General features: G+C 36.3%; 1 protein-coding gene across 1 annotated transcript in view; it reads right to left on the bottom strand.

The window, feature by feature from the left end:
- ATG2B (autophagy related 2B) overlaps positions 1–14,478 on the bottom strand; it is a 78,305-nt gene that overhangs the window by 61,030 nt on the left and 2,797 nt on the right. The window lies entirely within an intron of this gene.

Genomic DNA, 14,478 nt, shown 5'->3' with positions numbered 1-14,478 from the left:
GAGGTTCCTCAAAAAACTATCCATAGAACTCCCTTATGACCCAGCAATAGCATTGCTGGGGATTTACCCAAGAGAGACAGAAATGCTGATGCATAGGAGCACATGTACCCCAATGTTCATAGCAGCAATGTCAACAATAGCCAAAACATGGAAGGAGCCTAAATGTCCATCACCTGACGAATGGATCAAGAAGATGTGGCATATATTCACGATGGAGTACTACATGGCAATGAGAGGGAATGACATATGGCCCTTTGTAGGAAAGTGGATGGACCTTGAGGGTGTCATGCTGAGTGAAGTAAGCCAGGCAGAGAAGGACAGAAACCATATGTTTGCACTCATAGGTCTAGCAGGAAAATAAGAGAGACCTAATTGAGAACCAGGGGGAGCAGAGGAGGGAGAGAGAGTTGGGGAGAGAGAGGGATGCAAAACTTGAGAGACTATTGAATGCTGAGAATGAACTGAGGGTTGAAGGGGAAGGGGGTGGGGGGAAAAGAGGTGGTGGTGATGGGGGAAGGCACTTAAGGGGAAGAGCACTGGGTGTTGTATGGAAAACAATTTGACAATAAAATATTATGGGGAAAAAAAGAAATGTTAAGAAGCTTTTTTAAAGGGGAAAATGAAGGGCCATAAGTACAGTAAGGAAATTATGACAAAAAGACTTCATTGGCAAAAGAAAACATAATGAAGACAGATCAATAACATGATGTTGAAAACATGAGTAGTAAAATCAGCTATATCCACAATAACTAGTTAAGGGCTACAGAAAATAAGATATGAAATATACATATATAAACTTAAAAAAATATATATATAACTGAGAGACATAGAAAAAGATGGTGCTTTTAAAATGTGTTCGAACTTAAGTGGCCATCCACTTAAAATCGACTGCTATATACTTGGGGCTATTTATGAACTATATTATAACCAAATGTAAAGAATCTTCAAATCACAAGGGAAGGAAGCAAGAGAAGAAGAAAGGAACAGAAGAACTACAAAAACCACCAGAAGATAACAAGAAGTCAGTAAGTTCATACCTATCAATAATCATCTTAATATAAATGGACTAAATGTTCCAATCAAAAGACATAGAGAGACTGAAGAGATTAAAAAAAAACCTTAAAGACCTATCCATACACTGCCTACAATAGATTCATTTCAGTCTTAAAGACACATACAGATGAAAGTGAAGGAATGGAAAAATCTATTTCAGGCAAACGGAAACAACAAAAAGTTAGTGTAGCAATATGAATATCAGACAAAATAGACTTTAAAACAAAGACTAACCAGAGGTTGAAGAAAATTACATAATTATAAGGGGATCAATCCAACATGAGTATAAACAGCTGTAAATATTTATGTACCAAACATGACATCATGTAAATATGTAAAGTGATATTGTATTCCAGTCAATTTCTCCCTCTATGTCTATAATAATAGTGGGTACTGTAATACCCCAGCATCAACAGATCAAGGCAGCAAGTCAATTAAAAAAGAGTGGCTCTGAATGACACATTAGACCAGATGGATCTAGAGTTATATACAGAACATTCCATCCCCAGAGTACACTTTCTTTTCAAATGCATATGGAACAGTCTCTAGGGCAGATCACATATTATGCTACAAAAATACTTCTCAGTAGGATCAAGAAGAATAAAATCAACTATCTTTCCAGACCACAACATGATAAAACTAGAAATCAATCATAAGAAAAAAACTGGAAAAACTAAAACATGTGGAGGCCAAACACCATGCCACTAAACCACCAATAGAAAAAGAAAGAAATCAAAGAGGAATTAAAAAAATACTAGGAGAAAAATGAAAAATATTTTAGTCATTGAACAGTGCCTAGAGGGAATTTTCTAGCAGCCTAGGCCTGTGGCAAGAAACAAAAATCTCAAATCAACAGTCTAACTTTACAAATACAGGAACTAGGAAAGAACAAAAGAAGCCTGAAGTTAGAAGAAAGAGGAAACTAAGGGCTCGTTCCTTGAAAAGATAAATAATATGGATAAACCATTGGCCAGATTCATCAGGAAAAAAGAGGACCTAAATAAATAAAATAAAAAACTAAAGTGGAGAAATAACAACCAACACCACAGAAATACAAAGGAGTTTAAAGGACTACTATGAAAAACAACATGCCAAGAAACTGGAATAAATGGAAAAATTTCTAGGAAAATAGACAATCAAAACAATTTTGATTTGTTACTAGTAACAAAACCGAATCACTAATCAAAAAAATCAAAAGTCCAAGACCAGATGGCTTCACAGGCTAACTCTACCCAATATCTTAAGAAGGGTTAATATTTATGCTTGACAAAATATTCCAAAAACTAAAAGAGGAAAGAATCTTCCAAATTTAGTCTGTGATTCCAACATTTTTCGGATCCCACCGCCAAAGACATTGTAAAATAATCCCCCAAACAACATAATGTCCCTAGTAAACATAGATGCCAAAATTCTCAACAAGTAATTGAATTCAATAATACATTAAAAGCACCGTTCACCATGAACAAATTGGATTTACTCCAGGGATGCAAGGATGAGTTAACATCCACAATTAATCCACATGATATACCACATTAACAACAACAAAAACATTAAAAATTATATGATCATCTCAACAGATGCAGAAAAAGCACTTGACAAAATTCAACTTATGTTCACAATAAAAACTCTCAACATAATACAGATCATATATGACAAACCCACATCTAATATCATAATCCGTGGTCAAAACGTGAAGTCTTTTCCTCTAAGATCTGGGACAAGACATACATGTCCACTTTCACCACTTATATTTGAAAGAATTTTGGAAGTCCTGGCATCAACAATCAGAAAAGAAAAAGAGGGAGGGGCCATGATAGCAGAACAGCTTGGAAGTTTTTTTTTTTTTTTTTTTTTTGCCTCTCTCCTGACATGCAGTCAGATCAACATCAAACCATCTTGCACACCTAGAAAACTGATTTGAAGATTAACAATGGTCTGCACAACCTCAGCCACAACTCAAGAGGTACTAATCATGGAGAAGTGAACTTGGGGAGAGAGAAGCTTCGGAGGACAGGGAGCTGGTTTTCCTCACCAGAGAGGTGACTGTGAGATAAGACGTGACCTCTGAGATAAAACTCAGGAGGGAGGTACCGCCTGGCAGCCTAATGGGTTAGTCACAGAGAGTGTGGAAGTGGGGACTGGATGGAAGCCAGAGACCAAGGAGGGGTGCTTGATTGCTGGTCAGGGAGAGCAAAGTTCTGATACTAGAGACTGGGTCGCTGGGTGATGCCATTTTCACCACTCCTATGCATGAGCACACAGCCTATATGCGCCAGAACGATGCACTCCAGTCAGCCAAGCAGTGCCATCTAGTGGAAAACAGAATCATTACACTAAGCCCCGCCTAACTGGGTCAACCACGCTCTTCAGAACCACAAGTCACTCCACCAGGTCAGTGTATAAAGTGCTTCATAGTTTGACTTCTGGGGAAAACTGGATATAATTTCAATCCTATTTCAGTCTGTTTGCTGGTTCATTTAGAAAATTTGTTTTCCTTTTGCTTATTCTTAAATACAGAAAAAAATTATTTTCCATTTTTATTAAAATTTTTTTCTTAAATTTTTTTATTGTTTACTCTTTTGTAAATTTTAAAATTCTACTTTGCTTCCAGCATTTCATTTTATTCTATTTTATTAAGTTTTTTAAAGTTTTCAAATGTTTTCCTTTTTCGTTTTTCTCTGTCAGGCTCCTTTCAACAACCAGATCAAAACACATCTAGGATATAGCATCCTTTGTGTGTTGTTTTTAATTTTAATTTTTTATGTTAATTCCTTTTCTTCCTTCAACATGACGAGATGAAGGAATTCACCCCAAAAGAAAGAACAGGAAGAAATGACAGCCAGCGACTTAATTAACACAGATACAAGCAAGTTGTCTAACCAGAATTTAGAATCATGATAATAAGAATACTAGCTGGGATTGAAAATAGATTAGAATCTCTTTCTGTGGAGATAAAAGAAGTAAAAGCTGGTCAGGATGAAATAAAAAATGCTATAACTGAGCTGCAATCTCGAATGGATGCCATAGTAGCAAGGAGGGAAGAAGCAGAGCAGTGAATCAGCAACATAGAGGACAAACATATGGAGAGCGATGACACAGAAAATAAAAAGAGGGAGACGAAGGCAAAAGAGCATGATTTAGAGAACTCAGTGACTCACTAAAAAGAAATAACATCCAAATAATAGGAGCCCCAGAAAATGAAGAGAGAAAAAGGTGTAGAAGGGTTATGTGAGCCAGTCATAGCAGAAAAATTTTCTTAACCAGGGGAAAGACACAGACATCAAAATCCAAGAAGCTGACAGAGGACTCCCATTAGATTCAACAAAAACCGACCATCAACAAGGCATATCATAGTCAAATTCACAAAATACTCAGGCAAGGAAGGGATCATGAAAGTGGCAAGGGAAAAAGTCCTTAACCAACAAGAGAAGACATATCAGGTTCACAACAGACCTATCCACAGAATGTTGGCAGTCCAGAAAAGAGTGGTAAATATATTCAATATGCTAGAATGGAAAAATATGCAGCCAAGAATTCTTTATTTGGGGAGGCGGTCATTCAAAATAGAAGTCAAGATTAAAAGTTTCCCAGACAAAAACTAAAAGAGTTCATGACCACTAAAACAGCCCTGCAAGAAATTTTAAGGGGCACTCTCTGAGGGGAGAAAAGATGAAAACAAAAAAGACCAAAAGCAACCAAGACTAGAAAGGACCAGAGAATACTACCAGAAACTCCAACTGTACAGGAAACATAATGGCAATAAATTCATATCTTTCAGTACTCACTCTAAACTTCAATGGGCTAAATACTCCAATAAAAAGATATAGGGTAACAAAATGGATAAGAAAATAAGATCCATCTATATGCTGTTTACAAGAGACACATTTTAAACCTAAAGACATCTTCAGATTGAAAGTAAGGGAACAGAGAACCATCTATCATGCTAATGGTTGACAAAAGAATGCTGGAGTAGCCATACTTAGATTAGACAATCTAGACTTTAAAATAAGGATGATAACAAGATGAAGGAGGGCATTGTATCATAATTAAGGGGTCTATTCACCAAGAAGATCTAACACTTATAAATATTTATGCTCCGCCTTTCACGAAGATGGTGCAAAAGGCAAAGAAGGAAGCCCCTGCCCCTCCCAAAGCCGAAGCCAAAGCAAAGGCTTTGAAGGCCAAGAAAGCAGTACTGAAAGGCGTCCATAGTCATAAAGAAAAAGAACCGCACGTCACTTACGTTCCAACGGCCCAAAACACTGCGTCTCTGAAGGCAGCCCAAATATCCTCGAAAGAGCGCCCCCAAGAGAAACAAGCTTGACCACTGTGCCATCATCAAGTTCCTGCTGACAACCGAGTCAGCCATGAAGGAAATAGAAGACAAAAACACTCTTGTCTTCATTGTGGATCAAGCACCAGATCAAACAGGCTGTGAAGAAGCTCTATCACATTGACGTGGCCAAGGTCAACACTCTGATCAGGCCCGATGGAGAAAAGAAAGCAGATGTTCGACTGGCTCCTGACTACGACGCTTTGAATGCTGCCAACAAAACTGGGATCATCTCAACGCGTCCAGCTGGCTAGCTCTAAATATACATTTTTTTTTCACCAAAAAAACAAAAAACAAACCAACAAACAAACATTTATGCTCCAAATGGAGAAGCAGCCAAATACATAAATCAATCAATTAATCACAAACATAAAGAAACTCATGGATAACAATCCCATCATAGTAGGGGATGTTCAACACCCCACTTACAGCAATAGACAGATCATCTCAACAGAAAATCAACAAGGAAACAATGGCTTTGAATGACACACTGGACCAGATGGACTTAACAGATCTAATCGGAACATTTCCTGCTAAAGCAACAGAAAGACATTCTCCTCCAGGACACATGGAATGTCTTCCAGAATAGATCACATAATGGGACACAAATAAGCCCTCAACAAATACAAAAAGATAGAAATCGTACCGTGCATATTTTCAGACCACAACACTATGAAACCCAAAGTCAACCACAAGAAAAAATGTGATACTTGGAGGCTAAAGACCATCTTACTAAAGAACGAATGGGCTAATCAAGAAGTTTAAAAAGTACATGGAATCCAATGAAAATCCCAAAACCTCTGGGATGCAGCAAAAGTGGGCAGAATAGGGAGGGATACAGCAATCCAGACCTTCTTAAAGAAGGAAGAGAGATCTCATATACATAAGTTAACCTTACACCTTAAAGAGCTGGGAAAAAAAAACCAGCAAATAAAACCCCAAACCAGCAGCAGATGGGAAATAATAAAGATTAGAGTAGAAATCAATGTTATTGAAACCAAAAACATAGAAAAGATCAATGAAACCAGAAGCTGGTTCTTTGAAAGTATTAACAAAATTGGTAAACTCCTAGCCAGTCAGATCAAAAAGAAAAGGACCCAAATTAATAAAATCAGAAATGAAAGAGGAGAGATCTCAACCAATACAACAGAAATACAAACAAGAGACTATTATAAGCAATCATATGCCAATTAAGTGGGCAATCTGGACAAAATAGACAAATTTGTAGAAACATGTAAACTACCAAAACTGAAACAGGAAGAAACAGAAAATTTGAACAGACCCATAACCAGTAAAGAAGTTGAATTAGTAATCAAAAATCTCCCCAAAGACCAGAGTCCAGGGACAGATGGCTGTCCAGGGGAATTCTTCCAACCATTTAAGGAAGAATTAACACCTATTCTCTTGAAGCTGTTCCAGAAAATAGACATGGAAGGAGAACTTACAAACTCTTTCCTTGGAGCCAGCATTATCTTGATTCCAAAAACAGAAAAAGACCCCAATAAAAAGGAGAACTACAGACCAATTTCCCTTCTGAACATAGATGCAAAAATCCTCAATAAAATACTAGCCAACAGGATCCAACAATACAGTAAAAATATTATTCACCATGACTAAGTGGGATTTATACTTGGGATGCAGAGCTGGTTCAATAGCCACAAAACAAGCAATGTGATTCATCACATCAATAAAAGAAAGGACAAGAACCACATGATCCTATCAATAGATGCAAAAAAAGCATTTGACAAAATACAGCATCCTTTCTTTCGATAAAAACCCTCAAGAAAGTAAGTATAAGAAGGATCATACCTCAAAATCATAAAAGCCATATATAAAAGACCCACTACTATAGTCTCAATGGGGAAAACCTGAGAGCTTTCTCCCTAAGGTCGGGAAGAACACAAGGATGCCCACTCCCGCCACTGTTATTCAACATTGTATTGGAAGTCTTAGCCTCAGCAATCAGACAACACAAAGAAATAAAAGGCATCCAGATGGGCAAGGAGGAAGTCAAACTTTCAGTCTTCGCAGATGACATGATACTCTATATGGAAAACCCAAAAGGTTCCACCACAAAACTGCTAGAACTGATTGATGAATTCAGCAGTTGCAGGGTATAAAATCAATGGACAGAAATCAGTTGAATTCTTATACACCAATAATGACGCAACAGAAAGAGAAATCAAGGAATCTATCCCATTTACAATTGTACCAAAGACCATAAAATACCTAGGAATAAATCTAACCAAAGAAGTGAAAAATCTAAACACTGAAAACTATAGAAACCTGTGAAAGAAATTGAAGAAACAAACAAACAAACAAAAAAGAGAAAGGAAAAACATTCCATGCTCCTGGGTAGGAAGAACAAATATTATTAAAATGTCGATACAACCCAAAGCAATCTACTTATTCAATGCAATCCCTATCAAAACAACACCAGCATTCTTCACAGAGCTAGAACAAACAATCCTAAAATTTGTGTGGAACCAGAAAAGACCGCGAATAGCCAAAGTAATCTTGAGAAAGAAAACCAAAGCTGGAGGCATCACAATCCAGGAATTTAAGCTGTATTACAAAGCAGTAGTCATCAAGACAGTGTGGTACTGGCACAAAAACAGACATTTAGATCAAGGGAACAGAATAGAGAACCCAGAAATGGACCCAGAAACATATGGCCAACCAATCTTTCACAAAGCAGGAATGAATATCCAATGGAATAAAGACAGTCTCTTCAGCAAATGGTGCTCGAAAAACTGGACAGGAACATGCAGAAGAAAGAACTGGACCACTTTCTTACACCACACACAAAAGTAAACTCAAAATGGATGAAAGACCTAAATGTAAGACAGGAAGCCATCAAAATACTCAAGGAGAAAGCAGACAAAAACCTCTTTGACCTTGGCTGCAGCAACTTCTTACTCAACAGGTCTCTGGAGTCAAGGGAAACAAAAGCAAAAATAAACTATTGGGACCTCATCAAAATAAAAAGCTCCTGCACAGAGAAGGTAACAATCAGCAAAACAAAAAAGGCAAGTGATGGAATTGGAGAAGATATTTGCAAATGGCATATCAGATAAAGGTTGAGTATCCAAAGTCTATAAAGAACTTACCAAACTCAACACCCAAAAAAGAAATAATCCAGTGAGGAAATGGGAAAAAGACATGAATAGACATGACTCCAAAGAAGACATCCAAATTTCCAACCAACACATGAAAAAATGTTCAACATCACTCATCATCAGGGAAATACAAATCAAAACCACACTGAGATACCACCTCACACCTGCCAGAATGGCTAACATTAACAACGCAGGCAACAACAGATGTTGGCAAGGATGTGGAGAAAGAGGATCTCTTTTGCACTGCTGGTGGGAATGCACACTGGTGCAGCCACTCTGGAAAACAGTATGTAGGTTCCTTAAAAGAATTAAAAGCAGAACTACTCTACGACCCAGCAACTGCACTACTAGGTATTTAGCCAAGGGACACAGGTGTGCTGTTTCCAAAAGGCACATGCACCCCAATGTTTATAGCAGCACTATTGACAATAGCCCAAGTATGGAAAGAGCCTAAATGTCAATCGATGGATGAATGGATAAAGATGTGATATTTATATATAACATATATAAATGGAGTGTTACTTGGCAATCAAAAAAATGAAATCTTGGCATTTGCAACTATGTGGATGGAACTAGAGGGTTTTACGCCAAGCGAAATTAGAGAAAGACAAATATAACATCTCGCTCATATGAGGAATTTAAGATACAAAACAGATGAACATAAGGGAAGGGAAGCAAAAGTAATATAAAAACGGGGAGGGGACAAAGCATAAGAGACTCTTAAATATAGAGAACAGAGGGCTGCTGGAGGGATTGGGGGGGGCTAGATTGGTAAGGGGCATTACAAAATCTACTCCTGAAATCATTGTTTCCCTATATGCTAACTAACTTGGATGTAAATGAAAAAAATAAGTAATTTTAGAAAAAGAAATAAAATTCATCAAGTTGGTAAAGGAGAAGTAAAACTGCAACCAATTTCAGATGACATATAACTACATAGAGGAAATAGTAAGACGCTGTGGGGAAAAAGAATCCTAAACAGAATAAATGAATTCATTAAAGTTGTAGGACAGAAAACAACATAAATCTTTACATTTCTGTATGCTAACAACAAACTAGCAGGAAAAAAAACCTTGCAAACACACGTAAAGCTTAACCAAAAAAAGGCTCCACTGCACCCCAGCAATGATCAATAATATTCTTGTGGTTGGTACAAAGCAATAGAACAAACCAAAAGGGACGAAAACAAACACACACCCAAGGAGATGTTATAAAAAGAGACTGAAGGAACCCAACATTCAACCTCTGACAAAATCAATGAGGAAATAGAGATGCAAATCAAGAAAACCTCAAATAAGAATCGTGTAATGTACTTCTGGAAAAAATTTAAGACCCTTAATTTGCACAGAAAGGAATAGAAAAGTTGGATAGAGAATAACCATTCAGTACACATAAATAATAATCGCAGTAATAATAATGTAATTGTGATGAACATGTTACCGTTTTCCCCACTTCTGGAAGTCACAGGCAGAGGCCGTTTTATCAGTGGGTGCAGATAACTGTAGGTTACATAATGAGAAAAGATTATCCAATTAACGTCATGAGATAGAACTATGTTTCATACTAAGACCTCACAAGCACAATATAAGAAAAATATAGGCCTATTTCCCTTTTGAATATATTGAACGTGGCTTTAAGATTCTCTTTTTGGTATTTATCAACGTAGATATAGATGTAGCCCGAGTATGTATGTGTGTTTATTCATCACGGTCAATTATGTATTAATTTAGGAGTAAAAATGGCCCCAGAGAAAAAAAATCTTGCAGTATAATTTATTCTTAGTGGTTTAAAGACAAACATTTCATGGTTTTTCACTGTTCTCAAATTTATCTCATTAGGAGTGCCGTTGCCAAAATAGCATTTGCTATACTTAAGTATTTAGCCTTAAATTTCAATAAATAAAGTTAAATACTTTTTAATTTTAATTTTTTTAATGTGTATTTTTGAGAGAGACAGAGTGTAAGCAGGGTAGGGGCAGGAGAGGGAGACACAGGACCTGAAGCAGGCTCCAGGCTCTGAGCTGTCACCCCGAGCCTGACGTGGGGCTCGAACTCAATAACTGTGATATCATGACCTGAGCCAGAGTTGGATACTTACCTGAACGAGGCAGCCAGGCCCCCCTAAGTACCTTTTTTTTTGAGGTCAGAAGAATCCAAAGATGTTAGCCACTTTAGAAGTCCTGAACAATAAAATAAAAAAATCAGAAGTGTGAGAATTATAAGGGAAAAAGCAAACTGTCCTTATTTTTGCACACGTTGTGATTGTCCACAAAGAAGATAAAACATAGTGAATTATGAGCATTAAGAGAGTAAGGACCTGGATACAAAGTAAACTTGCAATAATCAATAGCACTTATCTATACCAGTAATAATCAACAGAAAATACAATAGAAGGTAAGTTCTGATCTTGATGGAGGCATCTTGAAAACCCTTTTAAGGACCTTTTTAAAAAGACCTGAGTGAAAAACTGTAACACTTTAAAAAGTAAGATGGCGTAATATTATAAAATTGTTAATTTTCCCTTAAATAAAATTTGATATATTTCTCTTATTGTATTCAGTTTCCAAACTGTTGATGGCTTTCTACATATAGTTTTTTTTTAAATGTTTATTTTTGAGAAAGAGCATGAGTGGGGGAAAAGCAGAGAAGGAGGGAGACACAGAATCTGAAGCAGGCTCCAGGCTCTGAGCTGTCAGCACAGAGCTTGATGCAGGGCTCAAACCCACAAACTGTGAGATCATGACCTGAGCCAAAGCTGGATGCTTATTCGACTGAGCTACCCAGGTGCCCCTTTCTTATAGTTTTTAATTGATGTCTAGTCTAATTTCACTATGTAAGAAAGCATACTCTGAACAGTTTTAACCTTCAGAAATTGAGACTTGCATTATGCGAAGCCTATGGTCTAATCTCATAAATAATTTATGTGCACCCACACAATGTGCACTTCACAGTTGTTTTTCAAATAGGTCACATTTGTTAATTGTATTTTTCAAATTTCCTTTATATTTTCTGATTTTTGTGCCATTTTAAAAAATGACTTAGGTTAATGTCATTAGGAAAATGTTTTAGGATCATTTTTTTGCAGATGGATATATATGCATTCTAGGCATTTATTAACAAGATTATTCACCATTGAATTTCTTTGGCACTTACATTGAAAATCAACTGGCCTGTATACTAGTGTCTATTTCTGAACTACTTATTCTGTTCCATTGATTTATAGGTCTGCCTTTGTGCCAATACCACACTGTGTTAATTACTGTGACTTTATAATGAGTCTTTTAAAAAAATGTTTATTTTGAGAGGGAGTGAGTGAGCAGGGAGGGACAGAGAGAGAGGAAGAGAGAGAATCCCAAGTAGGGTCTGTATTATGGGCACAAAGCCTGATCCACGGCTTGATCTCATGAACTATGGGAGCATGACCTTAGCCAAAATCAAGTCAGACACTTAACTGAGCCACCCAGGCACCACTATAATAAATCTTGAAATCAGAAAGAATAAATCTTCCAACTGTGTCCATCTTAAAAAAAAAAATCTATGTATTTCTAATTAAGTTCCCAAGAGGATTTTCTTAGGCTAGGCAAGAAAACCTGATTGTAAAATTTTGTGGAATGTAATAGTCTGTGAATACCTGGGAAACATTTTAAAAATAGGACTATGGGGGTGCGTGGGTGGCTCAGTAGGTTAAGCATCTGGCTTCGGCTCAGGTCATGATCTCACGGTTCGTGGGTTCGAAAATGTCAGTAAGCTCAATAGATAAATAGGCAAAAATGTAAATTAAGAACATAACATGTTTATCAGTCTTTTAGGCACATTAGGAAAGAGAGAGATGCATGTTATTTAGGAGAATAGATAAGTTATACTTTGTATGTTCATACAGTAGAATATATGCAGCTCTCAGAGATTATGAATTAGATTTACATGTAATAATGTTATTAGACATCAAAGAATAATTTTGAATGAAAAAATTAAGTACACTGACAATACTGTATGCCCTTTAAGGCCACATACGTGCCTAAATATATGTATTGAATAAAAACTGGAATGCTATGAGGAATAATAGTATGTAATGGGTGACCATGGAAAAAAGGGAATGAATGTATGGAGAATAAATGGGGAAAAAAGTATACCAAATCTTCATATATGGCCAAGTAACTTGTGACAGATTGACTCTCCTTCAGATAACAATAATCAACTCTGAACAAAATACTAAAAACAAGTACCTGAAGGCTATGGAGAGTCAACAGGGGCAGACAAATTTTGAAAGATGAAACTTGGAAGAAGGAACCATGAAAAGTCAAGTTTTCTGTTTCTGAAGTTTTAACCTGAGAACAGCTCACAGAGAAGCATGGAGTACTGAAATGCAATAGAAACCTACTGTTTTTTTTAAACGGCTTCAACAATTTGAGAGCAGAGTGTGCAGCAACCACAGTCACTGAAAGAGAGTGAAATCCCAGAACAGTAAGCACCAGAGACGTGCATGCCCCAAATTGTGAGTATCAATGCTACTCAAATCTCTGCTGATCTCTGAAGCATGCCTTTAGGTTAGACACAAAGCAACTTACAGAGCTAAAGCCAAAACAACTCAACTGAGATTTGAGTTACTCCCAACCACAGGTCAAACAGAATTTACAGTTTCAGTTGAACCAAGTTAATTGACTGTGAGGAAAAAAATATCAACACAATCTGAGGAGTAAAACAGAATCTAGGTCTCCATAAAATAACTGTCACAATGTCCAGGATACAATTCAAAATTACTCAGCATTGAAGGAACCAGAAAAAAAGTAATCATTCTCAAAGGAAAAAGACAATTAGTGGAAGCCAACCCTTAGATGATGTTGGGATTACTAGACAAGGACTTTGAGACAACTATTATAACTATACTCAATGAAGTAAAGAAAATGCTGTAATGAATGGAGAAATAATATTTCTCTATCTTTGCTGAGATTCCTTAAAGAACCAAATGGAATTACAACAGAACAAAACAGTATCTGAAATAAAAATATGCTCCTTAATCCATTTTACTAAATTGCCTCCCTATTTCTCAGTGTTTCTCTATTAGATCAAGGTTATGCATATCCATTGTATTCAGACCTTAAACACATTTATTAATTTTAGGTGTGTTTGGTTCATAAGTTTCTGAGAGATATAATACAATTTCCCACTAAGGCTGTGGTGATATAAATTTTAGCTTATAATTCTGTTTTTGCTTTTGTATATTGAATTTTTTTGCTAGGATCATCCAAATGTGTGATTATTATATTATTTGTAGATTGTTCCTTATGTAGCATCTCATTTTATGCTTATTTATGTCTTTGCTCTTTAACATCAACAATTTATGCCAGAAGTCAAGTGCATAAATTGTTTAAGAAAATGAAAAGAAGGAAATATGAGCCAGAAATTTTATAGTAAGACAATTTGACTTTCAATTTAAAAAACACAAATTCTGCTAACATTAAAATTCAGGAACTATTTCCCTAAGGTCTTTCCTAAGGATTTTATTAAACAGAGTGAACTTCAAACAACCAAAATGACTGGAGAGTTTGATATAACTATTTGTGTTAAGAAAAAAATATATTTACTTACAGAAATTAACTAATGATTACATGGTATAGGATATGGTATGCAATGGCTAAGTATTCTGATGATGTAACTGCAGTAAAACTATAAAAAAGTTGGAGATTCAGAAGAGGTGGAAGAAGTAGAATTAGCTTGCTGATTGAGAGTCATTAACTGAAGTAAAGATATTACTTCAAGTCAGATAAGGAAGAGTCAGGGTTGGGACAAAATGATGTTACTAGCTAATCTCAATATTGTTGATGGTAAGGGACCAATAGACATTAACCGAGAGACAAAAAGAGGGTTATACACAAGGATTAGAATAAAAGTAACCAGTAGAACAAAAATATAAACATCACTAAGTAACAGAAAAACATTCACAAATAAAAGAGCAAATAGACATTATAAAGACAAA

The sequence above is a fragment of the Suricata suricatta genome, chromosome 9, assembly GCF_006229205.1.
Source record: "Suricata suricatta isolate VVHF042 chromosome 9, meerkat_22Aug2017_6uvM2_HiC, whole genome shotgun sequence".
Taxonomy (NCBI): domain Eukaryota; kingdom Metazoa; phylum Chordata; class Mammalia; order Carnivora; family Herpestidae; genus Suricata; species Suricata suricatta.
The sequence above is the reverse complement of the archived record's forward strand: the minus strand, read 5'-3'. Positions and strand labels throughout refer to the sequence as shown.